The sequence below is a fragment of the Crocuta crocuta genome, unplaced genomic scaffold (genome assembly GCF_008692635.1).
Source record: "Crocuta crocuta isolate KB4526 unplaced genomic scaffold, BGI_CrCroc_1.0 scaffold20, whole genome shotgun sequence".
Classification (NCBI taxonomy): Eukaryota; Metazoa; Chordata; class Mammalia; order Carnivora; family Hyaenidae; genus Crocuta; species Crocuta crocuta.
The window spans coordinates 1636001-1663108 of record NW_027527932.1 but is presented as its reverse complement, the minus strand read 5'-3'; the positions used below and the strand labels follow the sequence as shown (position 1 = coordinate 1663108).

General features: G+C 41.6%; 1 protein-coding gene across 2 annotated transcripts in view; it reads left to right on the top strand.

Moving 5' to 3' along the window:
- The first annotated feature begins 2736 nt into the window (after positions 1 to 2736).
- The window catches only part of DNAJC5B (DnaJ heat shock protein family (Hsp40) member C5 beta), an 87702-nt gene continuing 63330 nt past the window's right edge, over positions 2737 to 27108 (top strand). For both annotated transcript variants that reach the window (XR_013332040.1, XM_077751837.1), the window contains exon 1: positions 2737 to 2830. The gene's annotated coding sequence lies outside the window, so the exon portion shown is untranslated. The remainder of the gene's footprint in view (positions 2831 to 27108) is intronic.

The window sequence follows — 27108 nt, the reverse complement described above, 5'->3', positions numbered from 1 at the left end:
CTAAACAACAACAACAAAAAGAAATGAGCAGAAGACACTTTTCCAATAACATCCAGAGTGCTAACAGACACATGAAAAGATGCTCAACATCACTCATCATCAGGGAAATACAAATCTAGACCTCGATGAGATACCACCTCTCAACTGTCAGAATAGCTAAAATTAACAACACAAGAAACAACAGGTGTTGGTGAGGATGCAGAGAAAGGGGAACCCTATTGCACTGGTGGTAGGAATGCATTGGGTGCAGCCATTCTGGAGAACAGCATGGAGGTTCCTCAAAAAGTTAAAAATAGAGCTACCCTAAGATCCAACAATTGCACTACTAGGTATTTGCCCAAAGGATACAAAAATACAGATTCAAAGGGGTACATGCACTCCGATGTGTAGAGCAGCATTATCAACAATAGAGAGAGCACAACTATGGAGAGAGCCCAAATGTCCATCGACTAAAGAATGGATAAAGAAGAAATGGTACATATATAAAATGGAATATCACTCAGCCATCAAAAAGAATGAAATCTTGCTATTTGCAATAACATGGATCAAGCTACAGTGTATTATGCAAAGCAAAAGAAGTCAGTCAGAGAAAGACAAATACCAGATAATTTCACTCATATTTGGAATTTAAGAAACAAAACAATGAACACATGGGAAGGTGGGAAAGAGAAGAGAGGGAAACAAACTACATGAGACTCTTAACCATAGAGAACAACTGAGGGTTGATGGAGGGGGCTGGGCTAGATTGGTGATGGGTATTAAATTGGTGATGGGTATTACTTGTTATGATGAGCACTGGGTGTTGTATGTAAGTGATGAATCACTGGATGTTACTTCCGAAACCAATATTGTACTGTATGTTAACTAACTAGAGTTTAAATAAAAAATTTTTTAAAGAATTTAGTGTTTTTTTATTTTTGAGACCGAGCATGAGCTGGGGAAAGGGCAGAGAGAGGGAGACACAGAATTGGAGGCAGGCTCCAGGATCTGAGCTGTCAGCACAGAGCCTGATGTGGGGCTTGAACTCATGGACCATGAGATCATGTCCTGAGCTGAAGTCAGACGCTTCAGCCAACTGAGCCACCCAGGCGCCCCAAAAATTTGAAAAGAAAGATAAATTTAAAAATAAAGAAGATATTCAGTTGGTATTAGTGCAGATAGTGATATTCCAAAGATAGCACATGAATGAATAAAGTTCTGGAAAACTTCACCTACAACATTATTTTCCTGAGTTAAGCATAATCCATTTTACTACTTTTCTAATATTGAACTTTTAATTTGTTTTCTATTATAAACAATGCTACAAAGAACCTCTTATAGCTAAATATTATTCATATCCATGATGATTCCCTTAGGAGAATTCTCAGATGTGGAACTGTCAGGTAGAAGGGCAATGCTTAGATTATTTTAAAGTTTGAAATTTGTGTTCATTAACCATTTCTCTAAGTTTTTATTGAGACATGTAGGAGGTTAGCAAAGCAGTATTTATGACCCAGAGAAATAATTTCTTCTTTGTTAACCAAAGGTTGCTTAATGCAATTACCTTCAAGTGTGTTTCAGGACCACATGGCAATTCCTCCCACCCTGGGGAAGGCCTGTCTGCAGGAGGGAAAATGATTGGTTGGAAGATCTGATTTGTAGTTGATGTTACCATTTCCACTTAATTAGCTTTGTGATCTTGTGCAAGTCACAACCTCTCTCTGAGCTATCATTTTCTCACTCATAAAATTGTACTAAAAATAATATACTGTTTACCTCACTGAGCTGTGAAGATTAAGTGAAATATGTGGAAATGGCTTGTAAATGCTAAAACATGATATCAAATGTTAGTTGTTGGTGTTATAAAAATATAATATATGCTCCCCACTTGAGAGATTTTGCAAGTACAATTCTCAGGCTTCACAGGTACAAGTCATCTCATGCAATGCAGGAAATTTTTTAATGCCATATGGGGACAGTATCTTGAAAAGGTGGAGGATATGAGAGAGAGTTAAATTCCAGTGAAAGCCTATTCTTTCCCATTCTCTCCTCAACAAACAATAGAACCTTGCAGGGCATTGCAGCCAACACTAATCCTGGGCTGAGGATTCTTCCTTATCATTAAATCTCATTGGAAACATTAGTTACTCAGAAGACACATCACATTACTTGTTAATCTAGAATTGATCAGGTGGCTCAGAATTTCTGAGCTAGGGCTGGAACCAAAGTTAGCTATTTCTGGTACCTATAGATTTTTTGAAAAACTAATGATCTTTCCTGAGACTCTGTTCTCTTCCTATGATGCACATTATCTGAATGGTCTCTTGTCATGGGTGGATTCAGGTAAGAATCAACCAATGAGCTGCCTACCAGAGAACAATGATGTTGATAAACTCCAGAGAGTAGAGCCCATCATGAGTACAATGTGTTCAGAAGGACAGGGGGCTAACCCTGAGAGCAGCTGGGTTCTAGGTTTAGCTCTGCCAGGAACTACCTAGAATCGAAATGTCCTCATCTGTAAAATAAGTAAGTTAGATTTGAATCTAGTCACAAGGTCTTTAAGGTCTCTGTTCACAGTAAGACTATAACTCAATGGGTCAGTTACCAAATAAAAGGGATTAACCTTCCCAACCTTCCGCCATGGGCAAGACAGAAAATACTGAAGCCAGAGGCCCTCGGCTGGGCCTTTGGGGGGAGCAAGGATTCTACTCTGTGACATCACAATATCCAGCCCAAGCTCAAAATTGGCTACTGAGAAGAAAGTCACGGGACGTTCAGCTATTGACATATTAGAGACGAGACACTACCGGACAGAGCTAGGAGGAATTAGCTAGCCATGCCTCCAGTTCAGGTATGTAACAGCTGCTAAGCTTAGAATAGAAATTGCTGGAATCTAAAAAATAAGAGGAGAGGACCACAAGATATCGGAGTGTGTTTCCAGGCTTAGGCATAATAGGGTAAACATAGAGACTACGCACCACATACTTTACAGTAAAGGTTCCCGACGATCAGAAAAAGGCCAAAGGCATTCCCACCAGAAAGCGAGCTTTGGTGTATCATCCCAATAGCCAGACTTGTTTATTGTCATGAAGCCAGATGAGGATATTTCCAAGATTGTCAGCCCTTCACTGGTGTCTGCAACCACGGCAAAAATGCAAAAGAAACAGTTACCTCAAGAAGTCAGTGTAAAATTGCTTTGTAGAGTAGTTTACATTTATTGCCTGGTGATGTTTATTCTTTTAATAGCTTCTTCCCAATATTGAAAGGGAAGAATAAACTTAACAAAAAATAAGTTAACTGAAAGAACTGGAAGAAGTATTTTAATAGATAGTATAAAGATAGAAACAAAAATGATAAAAAGAGGAGAAATAAATTTATTATGGGTTAGCAACCAAGCTTATTTTTAAAGTCTGGTTTTAAAATTTCAAGGCTTAAAAGGCAAAAGGCTGTCATCTCCTACAAACAGCGAAAGAGAAGGGCCTTACGGTTGAGAAGCAGGTAAAACAGCTCAGCTGGAACCATCTACTGCTCCTCCCCCTCTAAAGAACTCAGCCAGTGAAATCATCGCTGGGGATGCAGACATTTCTGTTTTCTTTACCTTGCCCTGGGGTTTTGGCTTCTAAAGTATTTGTTTCTTCCTGGAGTCTTGGGGCCCTGAGAGGCTCAAGTGATGGCAAACAGCTGCTCTGTTTACCAGTAGGGCGGAGCACGGGGTGAGTGCCAGGTCCTGACTCATCTCCATTGGCCTCCCTCCGTGTCTCAGCACACGGCGACCCCGGAGCCGAGTACAGGGCTGTTCAGGCAGGCACGCTGAGATCTGCCCACAGGAGCTAAGTAAGTTTATTGCCACATTCCCTCAGTGGAAGCAGCAGTCCAGTTGTTCTGACAGGAAGATTACTTACCCACAGGGGACCCCAACACCAATAGACCAGGGGAGGGGAGACTCACTCTCTAACCACAGACACAATTTTAACACACTGTGATCTCCAACTCATCAGGAATAAATATATCTCAGAAGTAAGACCAATACTCTCTACACTGTAAAAGTAATAATAACCCCAAAACACGCCAATAAATCCAGAGGTCCAGGATTGTACTTGTACATTAACTCTAGTATATATTCAGCTTCCCTATAGAGAAGCCACCATGGTTTTCACAATTACATTATGATCCAACTTCTTAGGTCCTTGAAAATTAAATCTTCATCAGTCCAACATTTAGACTTCATTCATAGTTATTGAAAACTAAGTTTAGGTTTAACCTAAAATAATATCTGAAGAACACAATGTCCTAACTCGTCTACATTTATATTCCTTGACTATAATGTTCTCTGATCATTGTGTTAGTCACATACCATGGAAGTTTAGAGTTGGAGGGAAGCTAAGAGATCGTATATTCCAACGTCCTCATTTCTAGAAGAGGGATCCAGCAAAAAGAGTTTGTGTCTTGACTCAGGCCGTTAAGCTGGTTAGTACTCGCGTGGGACACAGAGCTTAAGCTTTCTCACTCTCACCCTGGTGTTCAATCTTCCCTGCCCCCACTTCATGCTGAAGGAATGAACTGGTTCATATCTGACCTGTTTTAGAATATCCTAAGAAAGGAAATATCGGTTTATCCCCTTCGAGTGGTTGTTAGTAAATTCAAGTACTCTATGTCTGTGGCACTCGTCACCAAAGCTCTCCTAGCCTTTACAGCTCCAAATAGAACAAGCTTTGGTCAAGGTCAAGAAAAGGTACCCAAGACCCCACCCAAAAGGCTGAGATAGCAATTAAAATATATCCAGGGAAATTGACAGGTAATTCTACCTGATTAGAAGTAGTTTACTGAAAAGAAAAAAAAGGCATTTATAGCATTAACAACCTTTTTGCTTTTTGATAAATATGCAGACTTTCTGTGGCTTTGCCTTTTCCAGTTTAGCTAGATCACTTTGTTTATGTGTATGTGTGTGTATACTCTGTGATATATATCATAGATATGTATACTCCATAGATGTATGTATGAGTGAATACTTCCTCTGGGAGGTGTGTGGCTATTCCTCTATCTGTGGTAACTGACCTATCCTTACTACCTAATGTACCTCTTTTATGAGGCTTTCCTGACTTTTCCTATGAATTAATATTTGGAATTATCTTGATAACTTATAAGCTGCCTTAGATTTGTCCAGAGTTTGTTTTATGTAGAGCTGTATATGTCTTGCATCTCTAATTAACCTGCAAGTCTGAGCCCAGCGCTCCCTGGATACAGATACTCAGAACTTTTTCCAATTCAACTCATTGCAAATACATTAATATTTGTCTAAAGTCCCAAAATCTTAAAGAAAATGAAATGAAGAATTGCTAAATATAAATACAGATCTCACTTTCATAGTCATCAGTGCCAAAGATCTGATGAATATTTTCTAGGCTGCTAGATTGTTTTTTAACCAACGGAAACATGTATGTCCCATAAGGAACTTCCATATGGCTCTAGCTATCCATGCAGATTATCTTTAATAAAAGAGAATTATTAAATTATCACCAATAGAAAAGAACATTCCATCATGGCATAAGGCTTAAATGGGCTATGGTGATGTCTTTCAGCTTCCATATTAATTTCAAAGGTTGTGTAATATATTGAGTAATTTTGCACATACTACACAGCATAAAACTTCACGAGAAAGCTGATTGTGAAAAATGGAGGGATAAAAAGAGCTTTAGTTTCAGATTCTTCGTTGTGGGTTTTGCATTCTCATCTCTCCAGTAAACTAAAGCATAGGTGTGCCAAGTGAACTTTTGAAATGTTTCAAATTACTCAAGAAGATGCATCCTGGTAAGTTTTATTTAACAGCTTTAGGAGGGGGAAAAAAAAAAAGCAAGCAAAGAAAGCTACTTTGCCAGAGATCAAGGCATTTGATTCTTTCTCTTGCTGCCACCACCTGGGCTGCCTTGGCATCTGGCCACGCCAGGATCTCTGACACATAAAGGACTCTCCTTTATCCCAGCCCAGCCTCCATGCCCGCTCTCCGAAGGAATTGTGCAATGAGACCTTTGTAACCTGAGGCCTGTGAAGTCTGGAAAGGAATGTGACACAGAGCCAACAGACGTTGCTGCCACTAGGGCTTAGAAGGAGATTTTCTACCTGTTTACCTGGTGCCTGGGGGAATCTCAGAAGGGGAAAGGCGTCCTCTAAAAGGAGTGGGAATGGAGCCCTTGGCAAGACTGTGAAGCAATCACTTGAGTGTCTTTTCCCCGTTGTCTTTGCCAAGCTTCAGAGTCATGCTTCATGCTGATCCCAAGAGTAGTCTCAGATCCACTTTTGAACCACTTCCTTTCCTACTCCTAATTGCACTCCCTGTTGAAAGCTGTGAGTTGTAGGTCTCATTCTTCCAAAGGCTCTGTATATGCTGATGGGTGATCCTAATGGGGGTTTCCATATTAAACAGTGAAATTGATGGTAGATTGGTGGAAGCTGTTGGTGGGACAGGCCCATTGGTACTTGTCAGTTAGCAACACAACATTCTCCCCACCTCCCCCACATACATCTTCCTCCATCATGGCAAATACTTGAGGTTGTCCTACTTCTTCTGCCCAGGGAATGATGTCATGAGCTAAGTCAGGAATACCCTTCTTTTAAGTTGCCCAATTATCAGGGCACTTGGGTGGCTCAGTCGGTTGAGTGTCCAACTCTTGATTTCAGTTCAGGTCATGATCCCAGGACCGTGGGATTCAGCCTCATGTCAGGCTCCATGGCGAGCATGGAGCCTGCTTAAGATATTCATTCTCTCTCTCTGTCTCTCTTTCTCTCTAACTTACTCCCTCTCTCCTTCTGCCCCTCTCCCTTACTCACACCTCTCTCTCTCAAAAGTAAAATGAAATAAAATGTTAAAAAAAAGTTGCCCAATCACAATGGCCACACAAGTAGACCTCTAACTAGAAGGAAGAATTGAAAGGAAGTGAAAGACTTACCCTTCAGTCTTGTACTATTTAGAACTAAATAAAATTAATTACAAAGGACAAGTTCTGTATTTTATTTTATCAATTCTGCTTATAAACAAAAGCTAGTCCCTCAAAAACATATTTTTTTGTCTAGGTGAGAAGGTGACTTACTTGACAATTACCAGTATTCTCCTCTTCCTTTAGAGCATATTTAGAATGCGAAGTCATTATTATGAGAAAAGGGAGAAAGCATTCCTTTTTAAAAAAATTTTTAACAATTATTCATTTTTGAAACAGAGACAAAGCATGAGTGGGGGAGGGGCAGAGATCCAGGCTCTGAGCTGATAGCACAGAGCCTGATGTAGAGCTCGAACTCACAGATGCGAGATGGTGACCTGAGCCGAAGTTGGATGCTTAACCGACTGAGCCACCCAGGTGCCCCAGAAAGCATTCCTTTTATGTTAGACTAGATTCCTTTATATGTTAGGAACTGACACCACTTCATACCTCTAACCAACATATTATCTCTTGCTGTACTCTGTCGTTTCAAGGTGGTTACTATCATTTCTCCTTTCTTCCCCAAATGAATTCAGCATCAATTTCAATCCACTTTGTGTTTTTTGAAAACTTAATATGTACCAGGCTCTGTGGCAGTAAAAAACTAAATGTCTGGCATAAATTTGGCTCCTTAAGAATTAAGAATTTAGTTAGGGAGACAAGATACACACCTTTGAAGAGTTCAAAAACAGAAAAGAGTTTAAAAACTGCATAACTATGAAAAATATTTGCATTGTGGACTTGAAAGTGTCCCAGGGGCTGAGGGCAGAGTAGAGGCAAAGTTGCCCCAGGCTGCTCACCATAGCAGAGTAGGGACTTGAAGAGAAGCAGTAGTGTGCTGTTTAAGTAATAGGTTTAAAGAGAAAAGCCATTTTCTAGATTTTGGCCCTGGAACAACAGGTCTTCTACTCACAGACCTCATCTCCTCTCTCCCTGTACTTTTACAATTCCTTTTTTTTTTTCTTCTTCTTTTGCATGCAAAGAAAACAATTCACATGACTTTGTTGGGATATGGAAAATAGGAGTCATGGAAACATGCCACATGAGAAAAGATTAAGCCAACCCAGCATGCTGTATCCTGAACCGTGTCTGATTTCAATTATGGACATGGGCTCCTGATCTCCCACCCAAAAGCTGGCCTGTTCCAGACCTAATTCATTATCTTCCTCCAAACCCTCTCCCTTTTTTGTGATTCCTATCTCGGCCAATGACCTTGCCATATTCCCAGTTATTCTGACTAGCATGGTGAGTCCCTTCTGATTCCTTTGACTCTCCTCTCCTTCACTTGGTAATCAACCCCAGGAGGTTATCGCCACATCTCCTTTCAAATCCATCTCTTCCTGCCAGTTCCACCTGCTGTTGCCCTGGGCCAGGCTCTCATTCTCTTTCCCTAAGATCACCCATCCGTCTGACTTCATTCTTCTGCGCTCTGTTGTTTACATCTTTCTAAAATAAATACTGGAGGTTGTCACTTGCCAGTTTAAAAATGGTTCAAGTTTTCCCACTGTTTAAAAAATGAAGACCAGGGGCGCCTGGTTGGCTCAGTCGGTTAAGCGTCCGACTTCAGCTCAGGTCATGATCTCACGGTTCGTAGGTTCAAGCCCTGCATTAGGCTCTGTGCTGACAGCTCAGAGCCTGGAGCTTGCTTCAGATTCTGTGTCTCCCTCTCTCTCTGACCCTTCCCTGCTCATGCTGTCTCTGTCTCTCTCTCTCTCTCAGAAATAAATAAAACATTTAAAAAATAAATAAATAAAAAATGAAGACCAAACTCCTTATCTTGGCTTTCAAGGTCTTTCCTTTCTCTANGGGTAGAGAAAGAGGGAGACACAGAATCCGAAGCAGCTCCAGGCTCTGAGCTGTCAGCACAGAGTCCCACGTGCAGCATGAAGCCATGAACCACGAGATCATGACCTGAGCCTAAGTCAGACACTCAACCAACTGACCCACCCANTACTTTCCGTTCTCGAGACTGCCCGGCCCTTTCTTTCCTCGATGGGCCTTACTCATACAGCTCTGTCTGACAGCTGAATTCCTACAGGGTTCCTCCTCAAACTGGAGACTTGTTCTTTCTTCCTTCATTTATGATTTTCTCATTGCATGCTTTTTTAAAATGTTTATTTAAAAAAATTTTTTTAATGTTTATTTTTGAGAGAGGAAGAACAAGTGACAGAGCATGGCGGGGGGCGGGGGACGGGGGGGGAGAGAANATGTTTATTTATTTTTAAGAGAGAGAGAGAAAGAGACAGAGTGTGATCAGGGGACGGGCGGAGATGGGGGGGTGGTGAGGAGACACAGGCTGAAGGAAGCAGGCTCCAGGTTCTGAGCTGTCAGCACAGAGCCCGATGCAGGGCTTAAACTCACGAACTGCAAGATCATGGCCTGAGCTGAACTCAGATGTTTAATTGACTGAGCCACCCAGGCATCCCTCTCATGACATTATTTTTATGACCCTTCAGGCTGAAGGAGTGAGCCAGGTGGGGGGTGGAAGACCATGAAGAAGAGAGTAGAAGAGTTTCTTAAGACCCAAAATAACATGTGCAAAGACTCCGAGTAAAGAGAGAATGGCATCTTCAAGGAACTGAGCAGTGTATAGTAGTTGGTGGAAATCCAGTGTAATCAGAGGAAAGCACTGGGGAGAGATGGCACTGGGCCTGCTAAGGAGCTGGGATTTTAACTTAAGATCAGCGGGCAGCTTTCTTTTTCTTTATAAAGTTTATTTATCTATCAGTCTATTTTTTAATTTATTTAGTAATTTCTACATCCAACATGGGGCTACTCATAACCCCAACGTTAAGAGTTGCATGCACTCCTTACTGAGCCACCCAGGTGCCCCTAGTGAGTAAGTGGTTTTAAAGGGAGGAACAAGGGGGAGAAGAAGGGGGGAAATGGTGGGGGAAAGGGAGAGAGGCAAACCATGAGAGACTCTTGAATGCTGACAAAAACTGAGGACTGATGGATGTGGGGGGGAGGGGGGATGGGCATGGAGGAGGGCACTTGTGGGGATGAGCACTGGGTGTTATGTGGAAACCAATTTGACAATAAACTATTTGTAAAAAAAGAAAAAAAAAGGGTTGGTTATAAGAAGCAATAGGGTATCATGTGCACACTGAAGAACGTAGTGTATGGAGAACAGACGGGATGGAGGAAACCTGGAGACAGGACTTCCGGAAGGCCCAGGAATGACACTGTACCAGGCGCAGTATCACTCCCCACTAATGCCCCACTGAGCAGATCAGATTGTACCCTGTAGGAAACAGGAGGCAGTAAGCATTCCTTGGCTCAGGTACATCTACTTTTTGAAAGAGAACACTGGAGTTGGTGTGGAAGATGGCTAGAAGGAAGGCGGCTTGCAGATGCACAGGCCGCAGGGAGCAATGTTGTTGAGGTGTGTGTTAAATGCTGACCACACAGCGGCTCAAAGCAGTGGGCCCCTCTCAGCACTGGCGATCCTGCCCCAAGCTCAGTTTAATGAAAAAAATACAGTTTTAATTGAAAAGTTATATGTGCATGTAGTAAAGATGTATAAACTTTATGCTACAACAAACAGTTCTCCCTTGCATCCCAGTCCCCAGTCCTTTCCCTCCGTAGAACTTGAGACAAATTTTACATACTCTCCAGAAATGTTCCATGCATATACGTAGACAAACGTGTCTAAGTATATATTATGCACATGCCCTCTATGTATATATGCACACATATGGATCTACTTTTTAAAGTGAGATTACTATACACATACTTTTATGCCTTGCTTTTTTAAAAAACTGTGGAACTGAATTTTTATACCCTTTTTATATCAGCTCATGGAGATGTGTGCTTCATTCTTTTTTATGTCTACAATGGAAATACTCCTACAGTTACCTCACAAGTTTCCCTACTTATGAATATTGAAGTCAAACATGGCTTTATAGGAGAAAGTTGAACTTTCACTCTTCGCAGATGACACGATAGTCTATATGGAAAACCCAAAAGATTCCACCAAAAAAACTGCTAGAACTGATCCATGAATTCAGCAAAGTTGCAGGGTATAAAATCAATGCACAGAAATTGGAAATTGCATTCATATACACCAATAATGAAGCAGAAAGAGAAATAAAGGAATTGATCTCATTTACAATTGCACCAAAACCCATAAAATACCTAGGAATAAACCTAACCAAAGAGGCAAAAAATCTATACACTGAAAACTATAGAAAGTTTATGAAATAAACTGAAGAAGACACACCAAAAAATGGAAAAATATTCTATGTTCGTGGATTGGAAGAACAAATATTGTTAAAATGTCAATACTACCCAAAGAAATCTACATATTAAATATAGTCCCTATCAAAAAAAACAAAAAACAAAAAACACCAGCATTCTCCACAGACCTAGAACAAACAATCCTAAAATTTGCATGGAACCAGAAAAGACCCTGAATAGCCAAAGCAATCCTGAAAAAGAAAACCAGAGCTGGGGGCATCACAATCCCAGACTTCAAGCTGTATTACAGAGCTGTAATCATCAAGACAGTATGGTGCTGGCACCATAAACAGACACTGAGATCAGTGGAACAGAATAGAGGACCCAGAAATGGACCCACAAACGTATGGCCTACTAATCTTTGACAAAGCAGGAAAGAGTATCCAATGGAATAGAGACCGTCTCTTCAGCAAATGGTGCTGAGAGAACTGGACAGCGACATGCAGAAGAATGAACCTGGGCCACTTTCTTACACCACACACAAAAATAAACTCAAAATGGGTGAAATACCTAAACATAAGACAGGAAGCCATCAAAATCCTAGAGGAGAAAGCAGGTAAAAACCTCTCTGACCTCAGCCGCAGCAACTTCTTAATACATCTCCTGAGGCAAGGGAAACAAAAGCAAAAATGAACTATTGGGACCTCATCAAGACAAAGTCTGCACTGCAAAGGAAGCAATCAACAAAATTAAAAGGCAACTGATGAAATGGGGGAAGATATTTGCAAATGACATATCAGATAAAGGGTTAGTATCCAAAATCTATAAAGAACTTAACCAAACTCAACACCCAAAAAACAAATTTCTTCCAGTGAAGAAATGGACAGAAGACATGGATAAACACTTCTCCAAAGAAGACATCCAGTGTGCTAACAGACACATGAAAAAATGCTCAACATCACTCCTCATCAGGGAAATGCAAATCAAAACCACACTGAGATACCACCTCACACCGGTCAGAGTGGCTGAAATTAACAACTCAGGCAACAACAGATGCTGTTGAGGATGTGGAGAAAGAGGAACCCTCTCGCACTGCTGGTGGGAATGCAAACTGGTGCAGCACTCTGGCAAACAGTATGGAGGTTCCTCAAAAAATTAAAAATGGAACAACCCTACGACCCAGAAATTGCACTAATAGATACTTATTCAAGGGATACAGGTGTGCTGTTTTGAAGGGGCACATGTACCCCAATGTTTATAGCCCCACTATTGACAATAGCGAAAGTAGGGAAAGAGCCCAAATGTCCATCGACAGATGAATGGATGAGGAAGATGTGGTATATATATATATACATATGCATGCAATGGAGTATTATTCAGTAATGAAAAAATAAAATCTTGCCATTTGCAACAATGTGAATAGGACTAGAATGTATTATGCTAAGTGAAAATAGGCAGAGAAAGACAAATATATGACTTCACTCATGGAATTTAAGATACAGAACAGATGAACATATGGGAAGGGAAGCAAAAATAATCTAAAGACAGGGAGGGGGACGAAACACACAAGAGACTCTTAAATATAGAGAACAAACTAAGGGTTGCTGGAAGGGTTGTGGGGGGGGATCGGCTAAATGGCTAAGGGCCGTTAAGGAAGACACTTGTTGGGATGAGCACTGGATATTATATATATGGGATGAGTCACTGGATTCTACTTCTGAAATCATTATTGCACTATGTGCTAACTAACTTGGATATAAATTTAAAAAATGAATAATAAAAATGACATTCTAAAAAACATGGTTTTATTTATTTTAAAAATATTTTTAAAGTTTATTTATTTATTTTGAAAGAGAGAGAGAGCAGGAGGGGAAGACAGAATCCCAAGCAGGCTCTGCACTGTCAGTGTGAAGCCCAATGTGGGTCTCGAACCCAGGAACCACATGTGAGATCATGACCTGAGACAAAATCAAGAATCAGAGACTTAACCAACTGAGCCACCCAGGTGCCCTCAAATATGGNGGTTCAGGCTGTGACTCCCTCTCTCTCTGACCCTCCCCTGCTCACGCTGTCTCTCTCTCTCCTAGAAATAAATAAAACATAAAAAAAAATTTTTTTTTTTTTTAAATAAAGTGCTCCTGCCTTTCCTTATTCATTCCATCATCCTCAGATGCTGATGTGCTTGCTGCTTTAAGTCATGGTCTCACCATGGGTCATTTTCTCCTTCCACCTTTTTACACAGATCTCTTTTCAAATCAGAGGAGAACTAACTTCTGCAGCCACATGAATTTAATGCATCCGACCTCTTTTCTTGTACTCTGGGAGTTATCTGTGACTGTAGGGTCAATATGGTTTATCAGACTCATACTCCTTGAGCAAGAAGTCAACAAATCCTTTCTCTAAATTTGTGAAATGTATTTTTAATGTAATTTATTGTCAAATTGGCTAACATACAGTATGTAAAGTGTGCTCTCAGTTTTTGGGGTAGATTCTCGTGGTTCATCACTTACATACAACACCCAGTGCTCATCCCACCAAGTGCCCTCAATTCCCATCACCCCTTTTCTCCTCTCCACCCCCCATCTACCCTCAGTTTGTCCTCTATATTTAAGAGTCTCCTATGGTTTGCCTCCCTCCTTCTCTGTTTGTAACTATTTTTCCCCTTCCCTCCCCCCCCATGGTCTTCTACTAAGTTTCTCAAGTCCCACATGAGTGAAAACACGATATCTGTCTTTCTCTGACTTATTTCACTTAGCATAATACCTTCCAGTTCCATCCACATTGCTGCAAATGGCATGACCTCATTCTTCCTCATCACTGAGTAGTATTCCATTGTAAATATAAAACACATCTTCTTTATCCATTCCTCAGTTGATGGACATTTAGGCTCTTCCCATAATTTGGCTATTGTTGATAGTGCTGCTATAAACATTCAGGTACATGTGTCCCTATGCATCAGCACTCCCATATCCTTTGGATAAATTCCTAGTAGTGCTATTGCTGGGTCATAGGACACCTCTATTTTTAATTTTTTGAGGAACCTCCACACTGTTTTCCAGACCGGCTGCACCAGTTTGCAACCAACAGTGCAAGAGGGTTCTCATTTCCCCACATCCTCGCCAACATCTGTAGTTTCCCGAACTGTTCTTTTTGGCCAATCTGACCGGTGTGAGGTGGTATCTCAGTGTGGTTTTGATTTGTATTTCCCTGATGATGAGTGATGTTGAACATCTTTTCATTGGTCTGTTGGCCATCTGGATGTCTTCTTTGGAGAAGTGTCTATCCATGTCTTCTGTCCATTCTTCACTGGATTATTTGTTTTCTGGGTGTTGAGTTTGGTAAGTTCTTTATAGATTTTGGATACTAACCCTTTATGTCATTTGTGAATATCTTTTTCCATTCTGTTTTTTGCCTTTTAATTTTATTGTTTCCTTTGCAGTCAGAAGCTTTTTATCTTGATGATGTCCCAATAGTTCATTTTTGCTTTTAATTCCCTTGCCTTTGGAGATGTGTCAAGCAAGAAATTGCTGTGGCTGAGGTCAAACAGATTGTTGCCTACTTTCTCCCCTAGGGTTTTGATGGCTTCCTGTCTCACATTTAGGTCTTTCATTCATTCTGAGTTTATTTTTGTGTATGGTGTAAGAAAGTTGTCTAGTTTCATTTTTCTGCATGTCACTGTCCAGTTCTCCCAGCAGCATTTGCTAAAGAGGCTGTCTTTTTTCCATTGGATATTCCTTCCTGCTTTGTCAAAGGTTAGTTGGTCATATGTTTGTGGGTCCATATCTGGGTTCTAGTAATGGCAGATAGTAAATGGCGAGCCAGGATTTTAACCTAGGTCTAAATGACTTCATCCAGTGCTCTTAGCCTGTGTGGCAGCGGTTTCCCAGTACTGTTGCATCATTCCCCACAGGTCCTGAGTGCCCCCTCTGTAGTTGGACAGGTCTGAAGGCATTAGCTATTGGTCCAAGCTCAGGGGCAGCAATGGAGAGAGGAAGGTTCATTTTTGTCTTCACATGTCTGAATATATTGAACTTGAGTGCAACTTGGAGCTACTAGGAGGGCTTTACTTTGCTTCACCTTTGGGGTAATCCACAGAACATTAATAGTTGCTACCCTTTATTGAAAGCTACATGCTTGTGCTTTATGTAGGATAATTTCATTTAATGTATGTAATGACCCTGTGTTCTTCCCACAGGGAGGGGATGGCATGGTCACTATGGGCTGCTGAGGGCAGGGACTGGGAAATATCCTTGTTAAATCACTGTTCTCAGATCCACCAAGAGCGCCCTGCGTTGCCTTCAAGGTCCCAATGGGCCAGCAACGTCCTGTTACACTCCTCCCCAAATATGTCCATAAAAACAGCTTACAACACGCATGAATCAATAATTCTACAGCTGTGTGCTGTCTGCTGATTCACCCATGGAACAGGCCTGGGCTTTCCCTTCTTTTGGTTTGCCCCTCATGGCCCGACATGTTGCTGCTCTTCACCTTCCATCTCCTCTGGCACTTTCAGGAAACACTGTCCAGTGGCAAACTTATTGTGAGTCCCTAAGTCAATCTAACTTGAAGGGGACTCCTCTGTCTTCCTTCAGCACTTTCTGGGTTCTTCCCTGCAAGTTCTCTTTGTGGTGACAGCATAAGCAGTCTTTACAGTGTTGCTAATTTAGCTTTGGCCATAGCAAACCTCTTGTCTGAGAGAGGAGGAACAAGATCAAGAAGACGTGTGTCTTATCCAAGTTCACAGAAGCCAAGTCACCCATCTCCCAGTCCAGTGGTTCTGGGGTACCCCATACACAGCAGTTCTGACGGGCGGGTTTCAGTCCAATCCATTGAAGGCAGGCTGAGGAGCAGTATATCCCCAAGGTGAGAGGCAGATATTCAGGCTGTACCAGATGGCAAGGGAGGTCAGTAACTCTTTTGCATGGCTGCCTCTGTGTACAACCATGTACAAAGATGCAGGTACAGCATGAATAAAGCAAGATATCGGCAGAACAACGGGGACAGGGTGGTCCTTGTTTATCAACGGACAAAATCTCTTTGGTTTTCATACTTCACTGCAAGTTCCAGGAAAGATCTGAGACTCCTACCTGTCTGGAATCACACAAGTGATTCACTATGGCCCCCATTACCAATGGAAGTGGCTTTTACTTATACTGTGTGTTTATGGAAAATTGGCTGGTCTCAAAATAAATAAATAGAACTTAAAAAAATAAAAATAGGGGTGCCTGGGTGGCTCAACTGGTTTAGCGTCCAACTCTTAATTTCGGCTTGGGCATGGTCTCACAGTCATGAGCACAGGTGCTGAGGCAGACTCTACATTGACAGTGTGGAGTTTGCTTGGGATTCTCTCTCTCTCTCTCTCTCTCTCAAAATAAATAAGTAAACTTTAAAAAATAAATTTAAAAAATCAGCTGGTAAGTCTGCGTGGACTCACCCAGTGAATTCTCCATGACACCTTTGCAGGCCAGGCCAACAGGCAAGCATTTGGGCTTCATGGGATGACATTTCCAGATCAGAGCCCTGGTTTAGTTCCATCTCATCACAAGTGTTGTTTCCAGAGTTTGTGGAGTTATGACAAAAGGTGAGAGTAAATGAACTTGTTTCAGCCAAGGCTCTGAGAACTCTCTATCAGATAAACCCTAACATGAGGAAACAATCATTGGTGGTAACAACTCACAAAAGAAAGAAAAATAAAACTGTTTTCAAGATCATCCTATTATTTTATTTTTAAACAAAGAATACATGAATTTCAGGTGTGTTTTTTCATGTTTTAATTTTTTTAAAAAATTTCTGAGAAAGAGAGAGAGAGAGACAGCATAAGCAGGGGAGGGTCAGAGAGAGAGGGAGTCACAGACTCTGAAACAGGCTCCAGGCTCTGAGCTAACTGTCAGCACAGAGATCGACGCGGGGCTCGAACCCACAAACCGTGAGATCATGACGTGAGCCGAAGTCAGACACTCAACCGACTGAGCCCCCCAGGTGCCCTGAATTTAAGGTGCTTTGAGAGCAATAAAGCAATTTTTGAGAAGGCAGCACATTCTGGAGGTGGCTGAAGACTTTGGAATGTGCCCACAGACATGGATGCTCATCCTGGGTGCCAAGACCTCATGGGTGCCTGTGGGCAAATCATCTGCTTCACTGCTTGACCTGGGATTCTTGAAATTGGGAGACCTGGGATCCTACCCAGGCTCTGTTAATAACTATCTGATGTTGACATGAATCTTCTCTGAACCTTAGTTTCTTAATTTGTAAAATGGGAATAACAACATTTTCCCTGCCTACCTTGTTGTGCTGTTATTGTGTAGGTTAAATGAACCTATGAGAAAATATGTTATGAATAGAGTGCTCTCTATATTATATTTTCCTGTGATGCAGACATAATGTCTTGCTGAAAGTGAAGCAGGAGATTGGAGAAGAATGGTGGGACATGGTAAGAAAGACTAGGGTCCTCTGTGACACAGAGATGCATGCAGGGCAGGGCTGCAGCTGGGCTTGGAGATCATGCATCTGTGGTGGCAACATTCACCTTACCAGTGGGTGTACAAGTAAATACTGGCTGGCGTGGTAGAAGGAATTAGGGTATTGACAAAGTGATGCCAGAGTCTAAGTTGAACAGGGAGAGGGTCGAGGGCAGGGGCGTGGCTGATAGACTTGGGGAGTAGGCAGATGTTAGTGAGATGTAAATGTCATGTGTAAAGAGGAGTTCGCTGGTGAGGTGGGCAATGATGGGCTTAGGGTGTGAGGCTGGAGTTCAAGGTTTGAGAGCTGGAGGCCATCCAGCTCTCCTAGCTGGGCAATGAGCCGTGGGGGACAGGCTGCTGGCTGGGAAAACCACTGCAGGTCAGTGACAGGACTCGGGGTAGAGAGAGAGCTGAGCGCCAGAGTCCTGAGAGAATACGGGTGAGGCATCAGATCTGGGGATGGATACGGGGAGGGCAGGGAACCTGTGGGTGGCAGACAGATCAAACGCAGGGGCTGGAGTGTCTGCAAGGGCCTGGAGGAGAATGCTGAAGCTACTTCAGGGTAAATGAGAACCAGAAAACAGGATGACCCAGAGGCATGTTTGACTTAAAACTTGATATGTATGATATATAAATCAATCATTTTACATGTAGATAATCAAAAGCTGTAGGGGAATCTTGACCTCAATATGAAAATATTTAAAACAAATTATAATGGGTATCTTCTTTAACCACTGACATATTTAACAATAACAGGCCCAGTGAGCGGCATGCTGGAGCCAGTTAGTACCAGTGGATGGGAGCCACATATTGTTACGTTCTCCGGCATGTGGCAAGCCAGCTGCTCTGTTGGGAGCTTGAAACAGGACTGGGAGGGAGTAGTTACACCACGAAAACCTGCAAACACTAGGAACTCGGGCTTTCTCTTCCCTGAAAAAATCTGGTTGTGAAACATTTCCCAGTACTTCAGCCTAAATACAAAATCCAAATCTGCCCAACTTTATGGCCCCGTCATTGTGGGTTTAATTGTATCACTAACAGAGATGTGTCCAAACCCTTGGTACCTGCGGTCGTGATTACTGGGAAGGAGGGTCTTTGCAGAGGCAAATTAAGACGGAAGTTAAGAAGAAGTCTAGTGGAGTAAGGTGGCCCTGATCCTGTGCGGCGGGTGTCTTTATAAGAAGAGGAGACCCAGAGACCGGCACACGGAGAGAACACCGACCCAGGGAGGGTGCCACGGCTGCGGAAGCAGAGACTGAGGCACCCAAGGGCGGCCTGCAATTCCAGAAGCCAAGAGGAAGTTGTGAAACACACTTTCCCTCAGAGCTGCCAAAAGGAACCAAACCCGCCAGGGCCTTGATTTCGGACTTCCAGCCTCCAGAGCTGCGAGAGTACATTTCTGTGGTTCTAAGCGACCCCGTTTACGCTACCCTGTTACAGCAGTGCGAGGAAACTGATATATCTGTTATGCTATCAAGTTTTGGCACAAAGCAGGTGGAAGTTCCCCAGTGTGAACCACAAAGCGCCCTGTGCTCTGGTTCCAGGGAGGGATCCTCCCCTCCTGCCTCCTCCGGCATGTATTTTCTGTGCTAGCGTCTGGTCCTTCTTGTTACCTGCCTTGTATTGAGGATTGTGCTCTTAAGTATAGATGTGTTGCCTCCTCTTCTAGGTGGTAACCGGAGGTTGTAAACTCAGATGGCTCATGGGTCAAAGTTGCTAAATGTGATGCCAGGGAACCATTTCTGGCTGGAGTGTGTGTGTGCTTTTAAATAAAAACACCTCACCCTACTGGTCAAGGAAAACTTGACTAAGATCTGCCATCTGGGGACTTCTGGGACGTGCCCGAGGGAGGGGCAATGTCTCTTGGCCTTTGCCTCCCCTCAACAGCAGCTGGCAGGCATATACTCACTGTGAATTTGCTGCGGGGACCCCTTACATCTTCCATCCTGGCCCAGCCAATGAGTGGATGGGTCTGAGACCTCTGAAGTTCAACAACTGCCCCAAAGTTTCTGCCTCCAAACAGAAGCTTCAACACAAATTTTTGTTAAGGTTGTAATTTAAATCCCCCAACTGACTAGTTACTTGACACTATTGCAAAACTTCAGCTTCAGAAGAATGCAGTGAAAGGGCGGTGCCCCTCTAGACATGGCTTGCCCCACCCTGGTGCTTCCATGAGTGTTTTCCTCACGATTCTTGGAATCTCAGGTGGCTGAGAGAGTGGCGTCAGGGATACTGAAAATCAAGGGTGATTTGGGGTGAGGGATATTTTGAAGTTGAAACTCTTGTTTACAGTCCATTTCCTTTTGAACACCAGAGGGCGATACATCTACACTGAACAGCCAGTCTGCTTGCTTCAGGACTTCAATCCTGGGAACGAAGGGTTTTCTTTTTTAAATATGAGAACAAATGCTGAATTGAATATTTCATCTGACCGTTTTGCTTAGGCCTCTGAAAAAGTTACAGAGAAGGTTTTTGAGCCACTTACTGGATGTCCAAGCCCCGGAATCTGGGGCAGGGAGACCCTCAGAAGGGTTGCTGCTGGGTTGGGCAGGGTTGGTGCTTTCCCTTGTGGGCAAACACTTGTCACACTCTCACTCCACCCAAAGACTGTCTAGTTCTGGTCAGTTCTGTGGGAGGGTTTAGACTGTGTCCCAGGTAAGGCCTACCTTTTATAGGGACCCAGCTTGCCACTTCCAGGGCTAGTCATTTTAAACTGGTTCCATGGGATTGCTCTCCTTAGTATCTGGAAGTGAGGCCTGACCCTAAGAAAATGGAGAAGCCCGAGAGAAGGAGATGCTGTAAGAAGGGTTGAGGGAATGCAGAGGTCCTAACAGTTATTACCCAGATAGTAGTAGGGCTCTGGTGATGGTAGCCACTGACCAGTCTTTGTGTCTGTGGCCTTGGACCAGCTCCAACCAATGCCCTCTGATAGTATGGACATCCAGCAGAATGTTCATGTTTCTGGAGCAACACAGAAAACTATACAGCGCACTGAAGAGTCTGGAAGGAGCAGAAGTAGAGCAGCTGGGGAGGCTAGGAGGCTTGCCTATGGAAACGGTGGTGAGGGCCCTGGGAAAGGGTGACTGGGTCAACGTCGAGGTGAGGCTTTGGCTTTGGAGCTATGAGGGCTGTAAGGAGAGCCCACGTTGGACGCATGTCCACCTAGGTGGCAGGAGAGAAGAGACCACCGGCATCAAAGCTCATCTAACCTCCCATGTCTGGAACCCACTGATGTGTGTGTGCAGTTGTAGAAAAATCTGCGCCCAATTACATGACTCATTCAGAAAGGGATCTGTCTACCTTCACCACCTGGGAGAGGCAGCTAGACTACAGCCATTCATTTCTGAGTACTTCCAATAGCATTCAGCAGAGACTGAGACTGCTCTTAGCAATGGCATGTCGTCTGGTATGTTGTCAACAGCAAAGTACCATTTACTATACAAGATACCAGAAGGTCTTGTAGATCAAAAGTTGTGCTAATGGGTTGATTGGAACTTAGTGGGCCAGCTGAAAAAGCTGTGACCAGATAAGAAAAGGTTATCTTTGTCGTTTACAATTATATTGCTCAATACAGTCTTTTTACCTAACAAGGATATAAAACCACAGAATTTGGAAGCATAGGACTTAGATTTTACTCCAGTTCCGGCTTTTTACCACTCATTATGGTAGATGTTCATTCCTGGGGGAAGTCACATGACCGTGCTTAGCCAGTTACCCCACTCCTAAAACGAGCATTGAGTATCAAACAATGTAATGACATGTGAAAACACTTAGGAAATTACCACGTGTGATATAAGTGCAGTTACAAAGTCTCTAAAAGGAGTCCTTGGCAATTCCTTCTCTTTCAAATATCTGTCTGTTACCTGGGTGGGGTGAAGCTTCACTTGAAAGGGGGCTTCATTAGCGTTAAGGTAAAGATTTATCTTAAGGTCAATACTGTTAAATTACCACCTAAATGCTAAGCTAATAGGAATGACAACTACTATTTTGGTTTCCGTGTACTCTTTGTTTTCAAAGGCTGGTTAGCTACATTCAGATGACAAGTTGCAGAACGATCACTTTTATTGGAAACTCTATTGAAAAGGACTTTTGCTTTGAGCAAAAGTTTTTGCCTTCTATCTTTTTTAGCTAATTAACTTGAGACATTTTGGGCTAATGTGAACAGGAAAGAACTATTGGTAAAAACAAGGACCAAGAGTCTGCTTACAGGCATTTTGTCAAAGAAATACTTCTGTTGGACCTGAATCCTCCTTGGTTATTACAGCGATTGCTTACTGTAAGTGACCACGTTTGTTTTGTTTTTTTTAATGTTTACTTATTTATTTTTGAGAAAGAGAGAGAGAGAGGCAGAGAAAGAGAGGGAAAGAGAGAATCCTAAGCAGGCTCTGCACTGTCAGCACGGAGCCTAATGCGAAGCTTGAACTCATGAACCATGGGACCATGATCTGAGCCAAAACCAAGAGTTAGATGCTCAGCTGACTGAGCCACCCAGGCACCCTGACAAGGTGTTTAAATTTCACACCTGTGAAATACATATTGCATTTCCTAATCAGGGGCAAGACTTTGTCCATTTTTTTTTCAGTAACAAAGGTCTCAGATTTAGGGCTTTACTTAACCAAATAGATACTGTACTTGACACTGAACTACATACATGGTAGACCTCATTAATTAATGTGTTTACCGTAGTTGCTTGTTTAAAGTCTTACTCCAACAGGCTTTTCCCCCTTTAGCTTTAACACATACCATCTCGCTCAGTCACAGATTGATAAGCAAGGGAACGCTGCAGGCAGTGGTCTCCTGCGATTAGACTGTAAGCTTCTGAAGCAACACTCTGAAGTGAGTTAGATAGAACTTAGACCATGAAACAGCCAGCTGGTTTCAAAGCCTGGGTCTACTGCTTACTGACTGGTAAACTTGGGTAATTCATTTATAACCTCTACTCTGTAAAATAATTTCACATCCCTCCTCTGTAAAATAAGGATATGAAAGTACCACCTTATACTTTTGTAGGATTTCAGTGAGATAATCTAGTTAATGAGTTAGTTACTCTCATCATCATTATCACCGTCACCACCTCCGAATCCCTCACAACCTCCAATATAGTGCTCTGCACTGGGTAACAGTAGGGGAGCAATTTCCCTTCGTTGTACAACTGATTCTACCTACTAATGAATTATAGATTTCAGATGAAATCTACCAGGATTGCACATTCAAATTCTTAACGCACTACCCGTGTACTGTGTTCCAATTTTAGGGGGCAAGAGAGAGTAACTTCTTAATAATTGCTCAAACCCTAACCCTAGAAAACAATCATTAGATCTGTGTTTATAAAAGTTCCTGGCATAATGTTGGCATACTGTAGTAGACTTTGATAAAAGGTCTGAGAAGTAAAAAGGCTCATATTCCATCACTGTTTTACACAGAAGACACAGGCTTATAGTGACTTGCCCAAAGTCCAAGAAATAGGAATGTTGTCTTTGGATAGTCCTTTCTAAGTTAAATTATGCAAAGTCAAACTCTACTTTCTGTTTAGTAACACAGATACCATTATCTTCAGTAATTGTTTTCTTAGGAAACCCAGGCAATGGAAAATTCCTCCAGAGAGATGCTTGGTTGGCAGATATTTTCCATGTTACTTACCTGAGAGGTCTCTGCCCATAAGATCTGGTGCATAGGGAAGTGATGTACGGTGGCTCTCAACCTCGGCAGCTGTTTAGAAACACCCAGACCCCTGAAAATGCCTCAGTGTAGTCCAACTCTGAGATTTTAGTTCAAGATAACTCTGAGATTTTGCTTCAGAATAATCTGTTGGGGCCTATGCATCAGACTTCTTAAAGTCTTTCTAAGCTATTCCAGAAAGGGTTCCCATCTAGTTCTTTCTCCATTAGCCTCCTATGATTCTATATTCTAATTCTTTCTATGTACATTATAGATTTAGGCACATTAAAATGTCATTCCCTTAGTAACTTTTCTTTTTTAATTTTGGAAAATTATGATGATAATTTGTTCTTCTACAACATATACGAACACTTGATTTTACAAAAGAAATGCCAGGATTATTCTGTAGTTATGTCTGAGATACCACCGGTGTGGTAGCCAACAGCCTCTTCATTTTACACAATCAAGCAATCACCTGGCTTTTTCCTTTCTAAATTCACTTAACAGAATGAAGCTTGCCCAAAAGACTCTTTCATTTGAAATTTACAGAATGAGGGATGCCTGGATGGCTCAGTCAGTTGAGTGTCTGACTTTGGCTCAGGTCATGATTTTGCAGTCTCTGAGTTCAAGCTCTGAGTCGGGCTCTTGCTGACAGCTCAGAGCCTGGAGCCTATTTTGTATTCTGTATCTTCCTCTCTCTCTGCCCCTTCCCTGTTCAAGCTCTGTCTCTCTCTCTCGCTCTCTCTCTCAAAAATAAACAAACATTAAAAAATGAAATCTACAGAATGATAGCCTGAATTCCACTGTAATAATAACACAAACAATGTAGAGAGGTAATAAAAATAGTAACAATGATATGGATAATTCTGCTTTTGTTCATTGTGTTCAGCTGTTTTGATTAGGATTTGTTGGGGCTATGTGCCCTTGCACATCACATGTTCAAAAATAAGTAATAGTTGCACCTGCAGAGATATGAAATTTAAATGAAATACTGTGTACTCTAATTTGTATGATTAAAATTTTTTTAATTTTATTTATTTAAATAATCTCTGCATCCAGCATGGGGATCAAACTCACGACCCTGAGATCAAGAGTTGCATACTCTTCTGAATGAGCCAGCCAGGTGCCCGTCTAATTTTTATGGTTGATAGATTATTTTGGTTGAATATACAAATTCATCTGGTACCTGCTGCAGATTCTCTGCTGGTGTACTAGTTATTTCTTATAATAACACTAACCCCATGCAGTAACAGACAGAGGTAGGTAAACGGTCTCTAGGAGCACCTCAGAGAATGGTAAAGACCTCATATATAGAATACACAGGGAAAACTGGCATGTAAACTACTCCCTCTTCACCACACACACGGTTCTCTTTCCAGTTTGCTACCTCCCAGAGAGGCCACTTTTGTCTAGTCATGGAATAACTTCTAAGCTCTCCTCTTCAAACTGGAATGATTCAATTGGCAATACTTCTATAATACACTTAGTGCATTTTGTATCAAGGAATTATTTGTGTGCTTGCCATGAGTTATTTCCTTTTTCAAACATCATTTTAAATTCATCACTTCTAGAAAGCCTTCCCTGGTTAGGTGGTATATGATCCCATTCATCTCTGGCTATCCTTTTAGATAATATATCAGAGGCCATATATGTATCGGTATGAATTGATATCCTATGTATGAGAGCACACGTCAGTACGTTTCTTTATTTCTCCAATTTAAGCATCCAGAGACAGTATGTTCAGTGGAGAATACTCTTCCAACTGCCCAGAATATATTTTGCCTCTACCAGCAACCCCTTCATCTAGTTCTTTTTAGATCTCTATTTGGTTATTTTTGTTCGGGGAAGGTGTCTTTGACCTCTATTAACATTGATTTGATTGGTCTTGTAACATCTCGCCAAAGTTGCTTGTATATACTTTTTTGAATGATCATTTGATTAATATCCACCTTTCTTGGTAGGCTGTAACTCTGTGACCCACAAACCCAGAGCTTACATTTGATTTTGTTTGCTGGTATATTTCTAGCATTTGGCCCAGTGTCTGAATCTTGTAGGTGACTAACTGCTGAATGACTAGGATGAAATAGAAACTGGGTTTTCTCTTTGAAACACAGCTACAGTTCTACTTCACACAGGAGTTTTGCAATACTGACTTTTAGAACTTACTGCTTAGGTAATATATTAAAAATTTTAAAGTAAGGATTAAGAAGATTTAAGAAGTGGTTAACTATCAAAAAATAATGAATTTTACCAAAAATATTAAACTGAATTTGAAACAGAAACTGTGCTTTTTAAAAACAGTCACGCATAATCTCATCATATTATTATAGCAATTATTTTCATTTCATCAAAGAATGCTGTCCTTAAGCTGATGTGATTTTAGTTTTAAATCTCTTTAGCTTTCTGTCCCCCACCCACTTCTCTGCAGGATGATAGGCTGCTTCCTAAACTCTGGCTGGAAGTCAAGATCTATGGGAAGTAGCCTTTTATTCCTTTGTATAAAAAAAAAAAAAATCAATGCTATCTAGAGACAAGACTGCTCTGAAATGTTTTCACACAATAACCCAAGGCTTCCTACACGTTGTGAAAAGCAACACACTTAAACTCTGCCTTCAGCCTCAGGAATCAGACGCCATTGTCCCAAATTCAGAGTAATACCCATTTCATTTAAGACTTTTTCAGTCATAGGATCTTAGTCAAAATCATAAGAATTGTCCTTGCGTTTGATCTTTTGTTGCATATGAAAGAGCATTTTTCTGTTAATTTTTCAAAAAATATTTATTTTGAGAGAGAGAGAGAGAGCAAGTAAGCAGGGGAGGGGCAGAGAGAGAGAGGGAGACACAGAATGCAAAATAGGCTCCAGGCTCTGAGCTGCCAGCACAGAGTGTGATGTGGGGCTTGAACTCACAAACCATGAGATCATGACCTGAGCTGAAGTCAGATGCTTAACTGACTGAGCCACCAAGGTGCCCCTAGAGCATTGATTGAACAAGCGATTTCTTGATTCTTTTTTTTTAAGTTTATTATTTATTCATTTTGAGAGAGAGAGAGCGTGCACACTCCCATGTGCATGAGAGTAGGGCACAGAGAGAGGGAGGGAGAGAGAGAATCTCACGAACCATGAGATCATGACCTAAGCCAAAACCAAGAGTCCGAGAGTTGGACCCTTAACTAACTGAGCCACTCAGGTGTCCTAATTCCTTCATTCTTAAAACCACCACATTTACCATTATGGCTGAGTGCCTCTTGACCAAGATTAGACTAAAATGTTCAAATATGAAAATAGTTGGATTAATGTAGTGAGCAATTAAAGTCTCTTCCTTATTGACGTTACATGGTCTTTCCAGTATTTTTAAAATTTTTGCAGTTGACATACAATGTTATGTTAGTTTCCGACGTATAATATAAAGAATTGACAATTATATACCTTATGAATTTGTCATAATGATAAGTGTAGTTATCATCTGTCACCATATGATGTTCTTATAATATTATTGACTATATTCCCCATGCTATAATTTTCATCCTGTGACCTTATTTATTTTACAATTCAAAGTGTGTACCTCTTAATCCCCTCTCCTTTGGCAACCATCAGTTTGTTCTTTGTACTTATCAGTCTGTCTCTGTTTTAATTTTGTTTTGTTTTTTTGGATTCCACATATAAGTGAAATCATGTGGTGTTTGTCTTTGTCTGACTTAGTTTACTTAGCATAAGACCCTTTAGGTCCATCTATGTTGTCATGAATGGCAAGATTTCATTATTTTTTATGGCTGAATAATATTCCAGTGTGTGTGTGTGTGTGTGTGTGTGTGTGTGTGTGTGTTCTTTATCCATTCACCTATTGATGAATACTTGGGTT